Raw genomic sequence first — 18,572 nt, 5'->3', positions numbered from 1 at the left:
ATGTGAGGAGAAAGTGGAACTGTCAAGATGATCATGCCTGTCAGGGGAAGAGCCTGCCGGTTGTGACTGGCTAGGCCAGCTTTTGCATGCTGGCACTTGGAGACAAAATAGTCTTTCTGAGGCAAAGCTACAGGAGGCTGGAAGTTGGGCTCTGCAACTGGAGAAAAAGAAAGCGAGTCAGCAAGGGGGAACCCAGTCGTGCTCTGTGCATGAAAAACTGGTCAGCCCTCAAGGCACCCAGTTGGAAGGTAAAGCTGTATTTTCACATTTGCATCCTGGTATTTGTCTTCAGCTAAATGAAGTATCAACATCTTTTGACAATCTGTTCCATGAGCATCTGCTGGGAGGGCTCTAAATCTCCCTCCTTTTGAGGTTTGATTCCCTTGCTGGAATTGGCCACGTGATACTAGAGACACACTCCTCACACCTCCCTAGCCCTCATCAAATCCTTGCCAGGTATAAGAAAAGTGCAGCAATGCATGAATCTCTCTTTTCCTACAACAGTCGTCTTTTTTTTCCTCATTCCTCTGCTCTTGGCTTTGTGGACTGAAGTCTTCTAGGTCTTCAGATGTCACTATGGATCCTATTTGGCCCACACATTCCACATATATGAAATTAGAGGAGTTGTAGGAGCTTTGAGTCTCCCATTCCTTTAATAGAATGATGTCAATCTTCTGACCTTCTCTCATTACCCTCCAGGCCTTATGATAGAGAATTAGTTAGTGGAACATGACTAACACACTCAGGCTAAACTAATTTCTGAGAAAATACTCATCTCTGTTATCTCCTAGACGATTTGCTATGAATTGTTCCCATCTGTCTGAACTGACTCCTCCTGACTGCTCTGGGTTTTGAAGCCCTTCCAGCTTTAACTGCTTTATATTTTCCAGGATTAATCATTACATGGGATGGACACAACAGGCATCTCTTCTGTGTGTGTGAATCTCAGAAAGGAGCAGATGCTCAATTGTCATTCTCCACAAGAATGTGTAAGTTGCAAGACATGAGGTAAAAGCTCCATCTGCCAGAACAGTCTTTGAAGACCCTGTTGGAGACAAGCTCCAGCCTTCTGCTGTCAAATGAAGTGGCTTCATTCAGGGCCTCCTATAGCAGACAGAAAGCAGAGAGTAGTGTGGAAAAGAGAACAGGTGGAAAATGACCAGAGCTGATGTTACTCATGTGCTGAGACAGCAGCACCAAGGCTGTCTTGATCATCACTGGTACTGGAGCCAGGTCCTGTCTTTTCTAAGGTGATTGCCAAGGTCCTGCCTCAAACCTTGTCAGGAACAGCTCAAAGTTGGCCAGTATCCAGCAAGCCAATGATAATCTGCATGTCATGAGACTGCGTGCTGCTGGGTGATCTGGAGTTGGTAAGAAGGTGGTCTGCACTGCATTTGAGACAATGGAAAATGTTTTTCCCTACTGGTATGGAGAAAGACTGTGAAGAGTAAGATCTAGTGACCACGCGGTGCTAATGCTTACTACCAAAGGACCTGTTATATCCTTGTCATCTGGTGAAGGGTGCAATCCGGGGGATATTAAGGAGCTGTTAATTGCTCAGAAGTTGTTCTTAAGAGTTTCAGAGACTCTGGAGATCAAGATATCAAGTATAACTTATAGGATGTCAGATGGTCCAACCAAAATTACTATAGTAATAAATAGGCCTCCTCTTTGACCATGCCAGAGCACTTTGCCAGCATCAGTTGAGTAGTACCCAGTGCAAAATGAGTGGAAAAGGGATTCCAGAGCCTCCTGTGGGACTGAATGTGTCTATAGTCATTATTTCTGGCAACATATGATTTCTTTATACAAGCGTCATGCATTTCCTGAAGAAGACCCTGTAGAGCACAAAATTATAAGGAATAGTCAAAACCAAATGTGACTCTGAAGAACTACTGAAAGGTGGCAGCATGGCATTGACCACATTTTTAAGAGATGTGTTTAGACATTATTAAAGGGGGATTGGCCAAGGTGGTCTTACAGATGTCACTGCAAACTCTCAAACACTACAGCTATGTCTGCCATGGTAGCAAGGTGCTACCATGGAATATTAGACATTAGAGGTCCAAAGAGGTTCAGACCAACCCAGAATGTTTTCACTTGAGGCTTTATAGCTGTAATACTGGACAGGACTGCATGTTCTGAAATACCAGAAGGCCCAACTTGTGCTTTCTAGGGTTTTGCATTTTGTCATTGAATTGCAGTGAATACAATTCTCAGATCAATAGATTTTACTTTCATAGCAACCTGAATATCGTGCAAAGAAGTTTAGTGAGATATTGGAGGATAACAGTTGTCTTCTTCCCTAATAATATAGCCCCCACATATTATATACCTGCAAGTTTGCAGTGGTGATTAGGACCACTTTCAGAGTTTAGTGAATAAGTCTTTGGACACAACCTCATCCTCTCTTGTAAATCATGGTATGGCTGTAGCTATCTGACCAGTGTAATCTTTTATATATTTTTCCCCATTCTTTTTAGGGTGTCACTCGTAAGAAAGCTTGCCCCCAATAGATGTGGGTGTTGCTTTCTCTAGGACTCATAAAGAGACTACGTAGGAGTGAAGCAGCAGCTTTTGCTCATGCTAGATTACACCAAGTAATAAGGGAGGTTGTTTCCTTGTTCTAGGTCTGAAGGAACCTAGTAGATGCATACATATTATCTTCTATCTCAAGTTTAGGATAGTGAAGTGGACCTTCTTCTCCTGACATCTCCAAGCTCAAGACTAGCTCACAGTTTTTCTGTACCATCATCCAGCCTGTAGGACGTACCTTGGAGTGGTGCTGTTGGCCTCAGTGTTTCTAACAGAAAGTCTGTCTTTTTTCCTTACTTTTCACGTTATTCTGGGGGTTTCATCAAGTATTCAGCATTTGTAATAGAAATGTTCTACTTCCCTCAGTAGATAAAAGCTACAACAGTTACTCTTTCACCCATAACAAGCAATTAAGTTCTTGGACATTATGACTGATAGGCAATACCCTCCTCTTGGATAGTTTCTTTTTCTCTGGTTACTTACAAGTGCGGATTAAACTGTATTACACTGGTAAGAAGGAATCAGTGCCTCTCAAATGGTGGTATGCAGAACTGATACTATTTGTTAGGCTTTACCTCTGGCCTTCTGGAGTGTAGCCAAGGTCAATGTATTCTGCCTAGGCACCATAAAAGCAAGGAGCTCACATGTTTCCACCTCAGCTTTTTATGGCTAATCCTGGAGAAAAAGAATATTCCTTATTGTCCTCCCCACAGTGACAATGATGGTGACCATTCCAGGGCAATATCACTTTGAGGCACAGATATCCACTTGAGCTATCTACAGGGGTAAGTAATGTGCTCTTGGAAGGACATGAAGCTACAGTAATGTTCTGGAATAAAAAGTTGTCAGGCTGGTCTGCACAGTGTTTCTACTTTGTTTAAAGAGTTCTGCTGTTGCACAGCTGATAAGCAATATGTCCGTATAATGTTACATTATATACACAGCCAGGGAGATGTACTCAATTGATCTCTCACTGGGGAATCATCAGGATCTGGATATAGTGCTATAACCCTCTTGCTCTATGCCTCCAAGTTGGCAAGCTTCCTCACCTGACTTTTGATATCCAGCAACTGGTGGCTGCTGAAAAAGTCCTTATAAATGTTCTTCTGTACATTCTGCTAATACAGATATTTCATGACAGACTTGCTTACAAGGGAAGATACCAGGTACTCCACTGCTGCTCCATACACTGCTTGTGCTAGAGTTCTATTGGCTTAATTTTGCAATTGTGTAGTTTTCTATTACTTCCCCATGTATGCTGCCTAATATCCCGGATTAGGTGGTACAAGGCTATGATTTTCCTGATCACCTTTTACCAAATGACAGTGTTTGGGTTGTCATACCTGTCTAGATGTCCAGCTGGCCTCCACCCTTCTTTCATCTTATGTGGATATGTACCAGAATGACCTGCAGATAATGTTCCAAGCTGACTGGCTGCTGTGCATGACAGATGGGAGGTGAGCAGCTGAATATGGCTACCAGTTTGCTTCTTGCAGATTCAGGAGATTTTCATACAGGCCAACAAGTTCTTAACCAGCAGGAGTTACTTCTAACTGTACAAGTTTCAGATAGGAGCTGCTTAAAGCTATCTGAACCCGTGCAAGCCCCTGGTTAAAAAAAAAAAGGCTCCTACATGCTGGTTGTGAAACATGCTGGATTAATATTCAGTTCTTAGGGTTCACCTTGCAACAAGATACGCATATAACATACTTATGCAGTTACGTCCAATCATGTATTCTGTTTTAAATTCAGTATTACTAGTATTAGTAATCCGTCATGATCTACATTATACTGACTTTTTTTCATTAGAGACTTAACTTCTACCTGAAGCCTCAATGTCTGCTTTCTAAAGTATCACAGAATCAGAATCACAGAATGATTAAGGTTGGAAAAGACCTTTAAAATCACCAAGTCCAACCATCAACCCAACACCACCATGCCCACTAAACCATACCCTGAAGTGCCATGTCAACACGTTTTCTGAACACTTCCAGTGATGGTGACTCCACCACCTCCCTGGGCAGCCTCTTCCAATGCTTGACCACTCAGTAAAGAAATTTTTCCTAATATCCAATCTAAACCTCCCCTGGCACAACTTGAGGCCATTTCCTCTCGTCCTATTGCTAGTTACTTGGGAGAAGAGACCAACACCCACCTCGCCACAACCCCCTTTCAGGTAGTTGTAGAGAGCGAATAAGGTCTCCCCTCAGCCTCCTCTTCTCCAGACTGAACAATCCCAGTTCCCTCAGCTGCTCCTCATAAGACTTGTTGTCTCATAAGCTTTGTTGACCTTCTTAAGGGCCTTGTTGCCCTTTCTTAGGGCCTTGTTTGCTTTTAAGCAACATTAGACTGTACTGTATTTGAATGTTTCTTCTTGTGGATGTCCCCTAATACAAAGACTCATCTTCAGCTCCTTCAGCTGTATCATGCAGCATTCAATTGCAAAAAAATGGTACTGAAACTCCAACGTCATTGTTACCGTGTCCTTGGGGTTCTCTGCAAAGCATTATCTGTGCTGTTGTTCTTCTCAACTTGCATTCCTCGGTGGAGGGGGAAGGAGTACATCTCTTGAACCACATCCCTGTGTATTTATGGCTTTATCAAGCCCATCGAAGATACATCTTTTGGAACCACTTAAAGGTTATATCCAGCTCTTTAAATGAGTGGGCTGTTTAGTATATCCAGGCATGCCACTAGCTGTTGCATAGTCTTCCATACTTGAAGACAGTAGAAACTTGGCTAGTGAAAGTCCTGAGCAACCTGCTCTAGTTTGACCCTGAGGGAGTCGGGGGGTCAGAACAGATGGTCTTGAGAGGCCTCTTCAAACCTCAACAACTTTGTGATTCTGTGAACTCAGAAGCAAATGTTAGTGCTTGTTTCTGCAACATGTTGTAAGGTGGCAATACAGAATAATCTCTCTTGTTAAACATTATGTCTTTGAAAAGGCAGCTAGGTCAGATACCAGTTCAGGAGTACTATCCCTCAGTCACTCCTTGAAATAGCTGAAATACTTTTCTCCTATGTCCTGGAAGGCTACTGCTTTCCAGTCATTTCCAGTGGGATCCACACTGACATATTCTTGAAACAGAGAGAATAGATATTACCCTTTTAGTAATTAGAGGGCATAGGAAAGAAGGTACGGTCCCTCTTCCAACTCCCTTAGCAATAGTGCTTATGACCATCACTGAAATCCAAAGGTGAATTTTGTCTCTGGTCCCTAATGGTTATTGGTTTTTTTGGGGGCTGTGTCTCCCTAGTGAAGGAAGTTTTTATTAGTTCTTTAATTATGGGACTGATTATTCACCTGGCAGTGAATGAGGCTCTGTAAGATGTAATCAGAATAAGCTGAACAGTTTTCCCTGGTTTGTGCTGCAGTTACAGGCCCTGAATTGTTTGGCAAATAAGAGAGGACTGTGGCTCTCTGTGACCTCATCACAGACATGGAGGTACAAACACCCTGGGGCAGCCTGACATATGTTGCTAGTCCAACACCTTCCTTTCCCATGCTTTTGGTGCGTGAACACTTAGAGCTGGATCACAGCTGGTGAGGAATAACTTCCTGGAGGAGAGGTACTAGCTTTTACTCATGCAACAAGCATCTGGTAGAAATTTTCTGCAAAGAGATTGCATTTAGAAATAAGAGACTAAATTGTGTTCTTTCTGTGCTTAAGACCCAGATGAGGTATCAATTAGTGATACTGTTTGACAGTGTGTTTGGCAGACTTCTTGGTGGGGGGGTTGTGCTTTCTCAGTTTATACAGTGCTCAGCGTGTTTGTGTACTGCTGGAAGCCAGTTATTATTATTATGGTGGCTTGTCTGGATTCAGAAATCAACCAGGGTATGAATTGAGAGCTCCACTCATCTGCTTCCACGGAGGTCACAGAAGGACTGCTACCTGGGAATAACTTTGAATCTTTAGTGACATACAGTGGATTTGAACTGGTGGCTCGGAGGTGAAAAGCTTCATACTGCTCAGCAGTGTATTTTGTATAACAGATGTGAGAAAATTAGCATGGAAGCTATTTATTGCACACACTGCTTTTCAAATAGTTAAGAAAGGGTAGAAATTTTAAAACATTTTTTCAATACCAAAAAGATGTACAGCTCTTTTTTCCTACACCTTCCCTGGCTGTTTTCTGTTGTTCTGCATATGAGCTTATGTGTATTATGTTAACACATTAATCAAAAGTGTTTTGGACTGTGTATAGAAAAAACAAACCCGGAATTCTTTTGCATGCAAGTGCTGGTAATTTTAGGGGCCTGATCCTAGTCCATTCAATGAAGAGAGACAGCTGCTGAATTCAGTGGGTACGAGGTCCTGCCCTGCCCTGTGATTATGCACTTGGGTCTGCATCTGCATGGATCCCGCTGCAGGCTGGAGGTCTACATTTAGACATTCACACAAGAAAATTTAACGTTTTGAAAGATGCAGAATGCAGCTGTTTCCTGTCATTATGTTTCACATTTACTTAAGTCAGCAGTTACTCTTTTCCAAGCAGCGCCTTTCAACAATAAACAAGGCAAATGCTTCCAATAGAACCTCTTGATGACTTCTATTTAATTTAAATATATATATTGCAGCAGCAAATACAGCAATAACATGGAATATAAAACCCACTAACACATACTCTAAAAATGATATGTAAGCGTAGGAGGGAGAGCAAAAGAAGACGCATTTCTTCTGATTACTCATGCTGTATTTAGGGTGATTATTGTAAGTTGGAGGAGCATGCACTATATATTTTTATGTGTAATAAATAGACTTCTCACTTTACAGGCACACTGGAACTCCATCCTAACTGGAATTGGGGTGAATGAATCAATAATTAGTTGATACTTACTTATATCAAACCCAGAGGCATTCTAAGCGCGTTATAGATACCAAGTAAATTTCAAGATGGCAGCCTTTTATTTTCAAATCAGTAGGCAATTCACAGAGATGAGTGTTTAGAACAGGAGCCTGTGAGTCGTTCCTTGACCAGAGAGACCTACTGAAGCACAAATCTTAGCCCCTGATGGCACCAGGTGGCTAACCAGCACTGTGGCAGCCTTTTCTGAGGAGTCTTTCCTTTAGAGCTGCTCCACACTGGGGAGCGGGTGGGTGAAAGAGCAAGCCGAGAGATAGTGTGCAGGGATTTTTCCAGAGATAAATAAGAAGGCTCAACAACAAATGCTGTAATAAAATAGGCATTTTAATAAGATATAATAAAAAGAGGAATATAAGTAGTGAATAAATCTTACATCACCTCAGAGGCTGGGAACCTTGCTTTCATGCAGCAGCAGATGGACCTTTGATGGATTTTCCTCCTCTTTCCCAGGCTGTAGTGCCTTTTATTTTGTGCAGCAAACAGAATCGTGTATCTTCTCCTGATGGATTGGGATATTATTTCTGTCGCCAGCACACAGCACAGGCCAGCACATGGCATTCCAGCAGGTTCCCATGCAGTGGTTACTCCTGATAATGTACGGGCATCTCAAGCCCTGAGTACGAGGTCCAAGAGAGCAGACACGGCCTGGTCAAGATCACTAACTCCTCGAATACACTGTCTTCTGCAGGGCTCCCAATACAAAACTGAGTTACAAATTAATCCAATCTGAATCCTATAATAAATCTAGATTTGATTCTGTATTAGCTATAATCAGTTTTGAGAAAAAAGTGGGATTTCACCCCCCTTCCCCTCCTTTTCTTATATAATAAGAATCTCGGGAATCTTAGGAAGGTGTGTAACGTTGCACGAGTTCAATTCAGTGACTAAATGTTAATAATTCTACTTAAACTTTCCAACAAAGAGGTACCATGATACTGAAGATACAATATCTGGGCTACTGGGTAGAGCCAACTAGAGGTCCCTTTTCATGTGGAAAATGCTGCCTCTCGATTTCTATGGGGCATCTGTTTGCCTTGCAGATGGATATGCCATTCCTGTCCTGGTATGCTGTGGTGCAACATAAGGAATGTTGGCATATGACACTAATAAGTGTCAGGTGTAACTGGGCAAAGGAGTGTTCCTTGCCCTTCAAGGCTGCACAAGCTGCTCCCACTTCAGATCTCAGATGGTGACCTCTGAGGCCAGTGGTACAGGATGTCCTCCCTGCTGTGGCCTGGCACCCAGGCCTGCTGTGAGCAGGGAAGAGCTCAGATAGCACAGTGCCCAACAAGTGGAGCAGCATCTCTCTTCCTGCCTCATGTAAGATTAGGTTGGCAGCAGAAGTGGGGATGGGGAGTTTTCCTCCTTGTTCTGCAGCCTCTGACCCTTTCCAGAGCAGGCTGGGTAGGAGTAAGCAATGTTGACAAAGAGAGTCAGGTGAGTTTGGAGAAGGGTCCCCCTTCTTCTTCCTCCACACCTGCCTGACTAGGCCTGTCACAGCCTTCTGTGACTCCAGCTCTGCTTCTTCAGATTGCTCTGAAGGGAATATTAACATTCTCTAATAACTCTGTCAGACTTATGGAGGGATTTGTTTTATTAATTCCAAGAATGGATACAGCAAACAGATTATAGCTTGGGCCACTTCATAGGCTTAACGAGCCCCTTCTCTGCTTACTTATCACTTTTTTTCCAAATCTCCTTGTGTTAACTCCTTTTTCTGTTCTTTGTGTTACTATTTATTGAATATCCTCAGCTGTATATGTCACAGGGAATATGCCCAAAGTTCATTCCTGTCCATCATTTTTTGGATGATAAGAGAGGAATGGAGGCAGCACAATTTGCAGTGGATTTGGGGGCTGTAAATGCCTTTGGTAGCTGTCATGGTGATGTTCTCAGAACAAGACAAAGCTGAAAACACTCAGCATGCGTGCAGGTTCTTCCTCAACAGGAATAGAGGTGCTGTCTTTCTGTGGCATATGGTGGGTAATGCCCTGGTTTCCAGTCATTGTGTCAGTCTTGCAGGTGATGCAGGTGAAACACCACAGGCCTGATTTCAGTAATTTGATCCAATAGCAGGGTGCTTGGAATGAAACTAGTTTTAGCTTCTTGGGTCACATGGCTAGGTTACTTTTATCAGAAGCTCCAAGATAGGCTAATTTTTGTGGTGCTCAGCATGGGAAAGTCCACTGTTGTGCACCATCATCATCAAGCTCCCTGTTGTATTTGTGTCCTGATAACTTTCTAGCATCATTACCTTTGCTGGATCTGATAGATGTAAGAAGTATCTATGTTGTTGAATCTAGGGAAGGCGTTCCTGGTGGGAAGGGTATTTCATTTAGGGAGATCCCTCCAGTTGCCATCCATTCCTGATGCCTAAATCAATTAAAATAGGAAGGCCATTGGAGAGAAACTGGTTCCTGTATCCCTAAGATCTGTTGTGTGAGTCACCGCCAGCTTAAAAGAACATCTCTTGCTATGATATGATGCAGCCACTGAAGTATCACATGGGTTGATTTAGTCCTTGATAAAGTCATGAGAAAATTTGGCTTGTAATGGGAAGGTAGTTTCAACTGTAATCAGAACAAGAGGAAGCAGCTGTCCATGGGAATGTAACTCTCTTGCAAGTAGTTTTTGAAAGGCGTTGCAAAGTACGAAGCTCCCTCACCTTGAAGGGAAATCTGAATGAGGACAGGAGTTTCCAGCCATAATATTTGCATGGAAGCAGGTACAGAGATGCCTAGGTAATGTTACAGAAGTGTCAAAAAACAAGCAGAAGTATAAGCAGCATATGTTTTTAGAAGGTCATAGGTTCTTGTTTCATTTAAGCTGGGAGGGAAAGAGAAATCATCTTCCTCTTCTTATCACTGAAGATGACCTATGAAAATGCAAAACCAACTTTCTGTGTAACCCTGCCACTGATCCTAATATATGAATGGCTTATAAATAGTCATCCCAAATATTGTAGTTAAAGGCAGGAAAGTCATTTAGTCCCTTTTTTTTCTGTGAGTGGCCACTTAGGTAAAAAAAGCTTACGTATGTAACATGATGAACCATATGGTAGCTTTTTCTGTTTGCATTGAACATTGAATGACAAAGTGTAGTGTTTGTGGGGGAGACTGTGTACTGTACATGTGTAGCTTAGGAACACACTATCAGAGTGTCTGTGTTTTTCTATGATATGCTTTGTTTATCCTCTGATGTCTATTCCTCCTTACTGGAACTATAGCTTATTCTTGGCCCAAGTGTTGCAAGTGAATTCTAGGGCAGGCAAGTGCTCTTTATAGGGCTACGTGCGTGATACTGTTAAACAGAAAGAGAAGAGGGGGTCTGTATCTGCCACCAGGCCCTGGTAAGGAACAAGGATCTCCAGAGAGGTAGAGAGCTCTTAGGCTGACTTGTTCGAGCACAGTCTGTATTTCTTATTCATAAACTTGTCAGCCCATGTTTCTTACAAGAATAATAGCTTTGTTCTCATTGGATTTTTGGCCAGATTGTGTAGTACTGTGTGCCTCTAGGGGATGGGCAGGCTTCTGATGGGTTTAGACCTGAGCTAAAATATACTAGTTACACAAATAGCCCGATACAGCTAACCCAAGGATAGAATTCAGAACTGGTCCTGCTGTAGGTTATCTTGTCTTTTCACTGTAGGCACAGAATGGCTGCCATAGTCAGAGGGTCTTGATGGACCAGCACTCTTCAGTTTAGAAAAGAAGTGGCTAAAGCAGGAGGTGAGGTAGATACTTATAATCAAGCGTGCTGTGGTGATGCTGAATAGAGAATGTTTATTCATAATATTTTATAAAGCAGCAGGTAGGGAATGCCCAATGCAATATATTCAGTTGCAGGTTTTAAATGAACAAATGAAAATACTGTTTCACACTGCATCAATTCTAGTTCCAGAAGAGACCAGACAAATTCAAGGAGTGAAAAGTCCATCAAGGACTGTTAAATATCTTGATCATGATCTGGTCTGTCATTGCTAGAAGCTGTTAATAAGGGTACTGTGAATTTTCTCAGTTCCTTTGACTCTTCCCTGAGTACCTGAACTTGGTTGCTGTCAGAACCCGGCCTTTGTGTCTACCCTGCTCCATTACTGAAAATTCTAGCTTGTGATGCCTGGCAGCTGTTACTGACGGGATTGTCTGGGGAGAGTGTGTTTTGAATTAGAATAATAAAATTGCAGAAAATGGGATTGGAAAAGGTCTCAAGGGCCAACTAGTCTTTCCAAGACAAGATCAAGTGTATCGGAAAAATTAATGAGAAATACTTTCTTTAATAGTCTCCAATGCTGGTGGCTAACTCCCGGTATCCAAGATATTCCAAAGCCTCACTACCCTGTTCCTAGCAAATTTTTCTAACATTAAACTAAAACTTCCCTTTCTGCATCAGAAGTTTCTTCTCATTCTAACTATGGTGAATATGGAGAACACTGTTCTTTTTCTACTTACACCTGCCCTTCAGAAGTTACACAGTTACGTATCTTTGTGTGCTCCAGAAGACTGAACACAACTGGCTGAATGGAGATGTATGGGGGTGCTGTGCAAAATAGCAGGGAGTAAATCCCCTATTTCCGCCAGTGCCCCTGCACCTAGGATGAAATAGAAAGAAAAAGAAAGCTTCTTCCTGGAGCTCTCAGGCCATGTATCTAGGCAGTTTAAGTGAAGATCACCAGATTGTTTGGAGGGCACTGAGTAATTAAATTTCGGTTAGATTTTTGCTAGTAGTAGACTACAGAACTATTGACTTTTCCCTCAGCAATGTAGCCAGGGCCCTGAGGAACGTACGTAAGTGTATTTGTTGGGATGTGTGGGAGAGGATGGTACTTTCACTGAAAGCCGTGAAATCAGCAAGCAGCTTTATCTAAGAATAGTAATGATACAGAGTTAATTAGAGGGATTATTATGAATTCATTTCTCTAACTTTTTTTGTTGTTTTTTTTACTTTTACTGGAGCTAAGTAACTCTGTGCATTGGTTTCTGAAAGCAGCAGGCGTACTTAATCCATCTATACCATGTTGTTCTGAAAGCACTTTTCTAAGTGGCCAGGCAATTGTAGCGAAACCGTAGTGACTTGCAAATGTCTCCCCAGCTAGCTATAGCGCATAGTCTGCCTGCATATCTTGGTTGCCTGAGAGGAGAAAGCTTGGCCCCTTGAGGTAAAGGGTCCGTTTTCTGTAGAAGATACAGGATCCACTCAAACTTCATATGCTTTAGAGGGTGACATACTCAGGCACGTGTCAGTCAACCTCACATTTGACCCTGTGGAGACGGCAGGCTGCGCACAACATTAATGCACACAGTATGGAGAAGAGCATTGGAGGCATCAAATCACTGTTAATCATTCAGATAGATCAGATTTGAAATTAAATCTCTTCACCTCATTTAAATCAAGAGTGCTATAAAATCACATGGCACTTTTAGTAGAATCAGCCAAGTTTCATTCTGCCTCTTTAAATAGTTCTTGTTGTTCTAAGTCTGACACGCTAAACTGCTGTATGGCGTTCCTATAAGCGGTTAAACATCTGTCTCTCTCACTTCAGAGCTGGCTGCATGTCAGTACTGGATGAATGATTCCTACATGCACAGCTAATAAGTGCTTTGGGATCCCAAGTATTAGCTGTGCAAAGGCACAGTACCACAAATGTCTGCAATTCTATGCAACATATCAAGTGAGTGCTATCCCTGAGAGACCGAAGCCTAAGAGATCCCGTAGGACAAAGGACACAGAGAAATGTAATTGATTGTACTGAATTTGTTTGTGTATGTGTCTCCACTTGCCTCTGCTGAACAAAATCAGAAGTGTTCAACACTCCATTAACACAAATTACAGGGTCCTATTCTGGAGCGAGACAATAAGGCCTACACCTGCTAGGACTGTGAAGTTCTTCGTGATCGCAGTGTGTAGCTCCGTGACAGACATCATAGGCTTGAGTGGTCTTGGATTTGTTTTGGTATCCTAAACATTTAGCAAATGAAATAGAATTGGTCAAATTTACTTCTGTGGCAATTCCATTGGAATCAGTGGAAGGATACCAGGGATGGAGCCTCCTACCAGAGTATGACAAAAGAGTAAATATGAGAGATGAAATCATGACACTATCAACGTAACTGTCAAGTCTTTTATGAATTTAATGAAGCAAAGGTTTTTACCTAGTTGACCATAAATACAACAATCTTCAAGGTGCCTGTCTCCTGTGTGAGCGTGGAAACTACAGGGATGTTGTGCTAATGCTTGGGATTGATCTCATCACAGAGCCCGTCTTTACCCAAGTGTATTGCTGTGAAAAGCTGTTTATACAATGTAAATGCTATTTCTTTTTATGTTGCTGTAACGCTCCCAGGTGGCTTTAAATCACTGTGTCCTGAAGAGAAAGCCAAGGAGTCTGTACAGTTTTGCACCAACAACGCTGGTCCCCAACAGCTTAGTGTAAGAGGTGAAGTAGGACCGTATGTTTACGTTTATCTCAATAGACCAGGTTAGGATGGAATGAGACCACTTGCCAAATCAGCATCTGGAATTAACACTTTGTTTGATGAAGTATCAAATTAATGAAAACTTAGCTTATTGCAGTTTGAGGGGTTTCCAGCTCAGCCAAAATGCAACTCTTCATAATATTGTTAAAATGTTGCCTCAGAGCTCAGTTAAGAGGAAATCACCCAGTTCTGAGTCACCAGCATCTCTTACTACCACACTACAGGAGTCCAGGCTGGCTCATCATGTATCTTTTGAATCATTTCACAGACTGCCACAAATGCATCAATCTGTGGTCTCTGAACTGTTTTTATATATATCAGTAGGTCAAAATGACTGAGAGTTCCCAACCAGTCATGATTCTGCCAGTGAAATGGTACTTATATCCATCATCTGTGTTTGCGGCATGATGAGAGCCAAATCTGCTTTGGAAAAGCTTTTTTAGGTGTTGGTAACAGAATGATCTTCAGAAAAAGGTAATTTTCCTGTCTAAAGGCAGGATCTCCTTTTATTTGGGAGTGGGTCTCCTATGACAAAAAGATGCCTCTAAGTGTTGTAACTTTTGCCCTCCTCCTCTCCCCAGTTTTTGCCTGCTCCCCAGTCCTCTCCACACACTGGCATTCAGAGGCAGGGTAACCAGAAGGGCCCTGGAGGGGGATGCCAGAGAGCTTGAGGGACTCAGTACAAAGCAGTGCTATTCATATCTAGGTGCTTATTTCCACCTAGCCTAGGATGCTTCTGCCTGACAGCTGGTTTGTGATGTGTGAATTCGGTCAGTGGCTCTCAGTTTAGCTGGCAGAAGACAGGTGTCCACAGGCCATCAAAATGGGGGACAAGATTGAATGGACCATGGAGATGGGAATGACAGCAGGTCTCCTCAGGTCAAGGTGATGCATACTGGTAGGGCTGATGTACATAGCAAATCTGTGTTGTCCTTGTCTTCCAGCTGGAGAGAGAAGTGCACTCTCATGACACCTTCCCTTATTGCTAAACTTCTTGTTAAAAATGTTGGAGTTGAAAATACCTCAGATGTTTTCTCTACAGGCATGGGAATGATCTGAGCTATAATAACGTTTGCTTTGTTCCTCCCGCTCCCCTTCATCCTCCTCCTTCCCCTTCCACCCCACCCAGATGGCTGGGGCTGCACCAGACAAAGGCAGCAGCCCTGCTGATCCCTCTTTCAACCCAGCTATTAGCATCAAAGAACAAAAGCAAACAGCACCGGCTTGTGGCTCAGCCCTTTACAAAGGCACAATAAATGGACTCTTGTGTATAGCATAAAGCAAACTCTGCCTTGTCTTTTGTTAAGAGGCAGACCTTTCTGTGTTTGAAGTGCTCTGAGCTGGAGAAAGTGGAGAAACCTCCATCTGCACGGCAGTAAGTCCCATGGTCACTGCGCTTTTTGTTAGCCATAGGTTCTGCACGCTCTGTTTAATCAGGGAATGCTGTACCTCCTCAGTCCCTGTGGCAGGTAGGAGGTCCCTATGGGGGGAGGAAGGCAGTGCTGGTGGAAGAGGAAGAGAGTGGGGACATATTTTAAAAAGTCTTTTTGAAAACAAACCAGAAAAACATGAAGAGAATTTGAGAGAATGTCTCAGATGACAGGGTCTGAACAAGAGTCAACTCAGATTCCCAAATCTGGTCACTGCCTATTTGCCACCTCTATCTTCTAACTTTCTTGAGGCATTAGATTTCTTCTAACTGTGGAGCCACCAGACACAAGGTACTGCATCAGAGATTTCTTGTTAAGGGTCCATTTTGTCGATATATGCAACCACAGTTTTAATTGTGCCCCACAGTGGAGTGGCACACAACACTGCAGAGGTGTTATGGGGTTTCCCATGAGGACTTGCATTGCAATTGCAATTGTATGCTGCAGTGTAGGATCTTTTGTGAGGACTAACTGGCTATATAACATTTTTGTCTTCACAGAGAAAGTAGTGCTTTCTCATGTGTGTTTTAATATAAAAAAGCAAGTACTTTCACCACTTGAAAATCAGCATTTGCCAGCAGATACCACATGGCGGGGTGTCTGCAATACAGGAAACTCCCTTTGTATTTAGTATGGGAAGTGACACTAATGACCTGGGCTGCCACATACATAAATACTGCAAAAGTGTCACAGAAATCCAGTGACTTTTCTGATGCAACTAGTGTATACAGAAATAGTGTTGGGTGGAGACTTTCCCAAAAAGATACAACAAAAAGAAAGCTAAGAGTATTAAACCAGGCAGGATTGGGGATGCAGGCTCTTAGGGACATTGGAACAAAAAATACGGTCAAAGGAAATCCCCTTGCTGTCTGCCCTCTGTTACTTGCCATTGAGAAGCTACATTTTAGAGATGCTTGTGTAGTCTTAACACTTCGTTGTTCCCCCTTTTAACAACTTCATGACCTATTCAATTCATGCACAGTTAAAAAAGTATTATTTCAAGCAGTGTATCAGTTACAACCCACTGCCTCTTCTCTTATTTGCTTAATGTGTTTATCCCTTGCTCAGCTTTGGTTGGCTCTTTCCTTTGCCCTTTCGATCTGCTAATCCTTTTTATTCCCTAAACATCCCACATATTTTCTACTGGAGCAAAGACACCCTGGTGAAGCTGCTTGCTGTTCCCAGGCCCCTGAGGTAGCCCAGGCTGCAACTGTGCCTGCTCCGTTGTCAGGTGTGCAAGGAGGCTGAGAGGACAACATGGGTCTAGAGTTTTGTACCTGCTTAGAATAGGTTTCGGGGCAGCTGCTGGATTATCATCACAAACATTAGTAGTACCTTATGGTGCTCCCTTCTTCCTCTCCTGAAATGTGTGATCATCTTCTCTAACTCCCACTAATTTTCCCAAGCAACACCTCAACTCAAGTCCTAGCTGTGGACTTGTAAATTCTTTGGCATTGTGCTCACATTCTGCAGTGATGTTTAAGGGTCTGTTTCTTCCTTCTGCCCCTGCTCTCACCTCCTTCTGCCTCCATCCTCAATGCATGCATTGCTGCCTGACACTAGTTTTCTTTTCGTACTTAAAAATAATTACTCTCAGGCAACCTTTCAGTACTAAGCATCCTCCCAGGCTTGCATGCCAAGATACCAGTTCTTAGATACAATTATGTGTTAAAAGAGGAAAGGCAACAAATAACACTCATCAGATCTGACATATAAGTTTAGTAGAAGCTATGGAAATTAAATGAGTTGATGCAACAGTCGCTCCCCTCTTTGTGCATTGTTTTATTTGGGTTATTACCTCTTAAGGGAAGGATGGCTTGATATATGTGTGATGTACCACAGGGACTTTTCCTCAAATGATTCTGGAGCCATTACAAAGTGATAAACAAAAAGCAACAGAAAGTGATAAATAAAAAGCAACATGCACAGGAATCACTCACCACTGAAATGCAAGTGTCTCGGGAAGACAAGTGGCACCAGTTTCACAGCATCACAGCTGGTTTGGACAGAATGGGGGAGTACTGATGGAAATTGGAGGGGTTATTTGGGGAAGGAGAATACATTCTTAGGCCTTGGTGTGTAGCCAAAGCACCCAGCATGTCATGCTCCTAGACTTGTGGCAGAAATAGTGTGGGATCTGTAGTAGTCCAAATCGTACATGTATTGCTTTAAAGTCTTACTGGAAAGATGATACCTGCAGTAACATAACTCCTGGGCAAGTACAAACCTCCAGGGAAGAATGCTACCTGTGGACCGAGCCCCACAGTTTCCTCAAGCAAGTTAATTTTTTTCTTTGGAGGGCTGCCTTGGAAGGAAAATATTGGTCCAGTCTAATCCCATGAGATTTCAGGGATTCCTCCCTCATGATATATGAGAAGTGTAGCTATTCAGAGCAAGACTAAAATTGTGATGCCAAAAAAGTTAAAAGAGGCATTTTTAAAAGTATGTTCTCTGGGATTGGTGGGCTGTGCCCAAAACAGACACTGCGTTCACTACGTATATTAAAAAGATATGTCTTTCCTGTGATAGAAACTATCAGTTACATAGTCTTGATCCTCCCTTTTTAAAGGGCTAATTTATTCTGGGATTTATATGATTGATTCTGAAACGCAGTCTTATGTCACAATGAGAAAAAATACTGAATGACATTTGGTCTGAATTCAGCATCTTGTGAAAAGACAACATGTGGGATGTGCAAGCCTCTGGCACTCCTTCTCCCCTACCCCTGCTGCTGTCTGCAATGAAGGATGTTGTTTCAGGAATGATAGGCAGGAGGAATGAAAAGGAATGGTCTCTCTTCTAGGCTTTGGGACTATGTTGAGTGTCTTACACCTGGTCATAAATTCACATGGCCCCTCATAAAAGGGGAGCAGGTTCTTTTCTTTTTTCTGAAAACTTGCTTGAATTTATGTGCAATAGAAACCTACCACAGGCAGGTTGTTTTTTGTTTCTTTCTTTTGTATTTGTGTGTGAAGAACAGTAGAATATTTTAACTAATATTCTTACAGGAACTGACGTGGCTTGGTTCTATCTGATTCCAGGAACTCTCTCTCCGGACAGATATGATGATGGACTCTCTTTTACATGCACAGTGGAGGGGGAGCCAGTGCCTCCTCCCTTGCATGGCTGGGTGCTTGGCTGCAGATGGGTGGCCTTCAAACCAACCTAATTACTTCTGGTTTTGCATGAAATTGATTTCCATGCAAGGATGCTGAGTTGCTGTGTGCATCTCTAATGGCTTTTTTTCTCTTCTCTCTCTCTCTTT

General features: G+C 42.6%; 1 protein-coding gene across 1 annotated transcript in view; it reads left to right on the top strand.

Annotated features, from left to right (window-relative positions):
- Positions 1-18,572, top strand: part of NRXN3 (neurexin 3) — a gene marked incomplete at its 5' end in the record, with an annotated part of 994,726 nt that overhangs the window by 14,770 nt on the left and 961,384 nt on the right. The gene's annotated exons all lie outside the window — the stretch shown is intronic.

This window comes from Phaethon aethereus (assembly GCF_964289735.1).
Source record: "Phaethon aethereus genome assembly, chromosome: 5".
NCBI classification, from domain to species: domain Eukaryota; kingdom Metazoa; phylum Chordata; class Aves; order Phaethontiformes; family Phaethontidae; genus Phaethon; species Phaethon aethereus.
The sequence above is the reverse complement of the archived record's forward strand: the minus strand, read 5'-3'. Positions and strand labels throughout refer to the sequence as shown.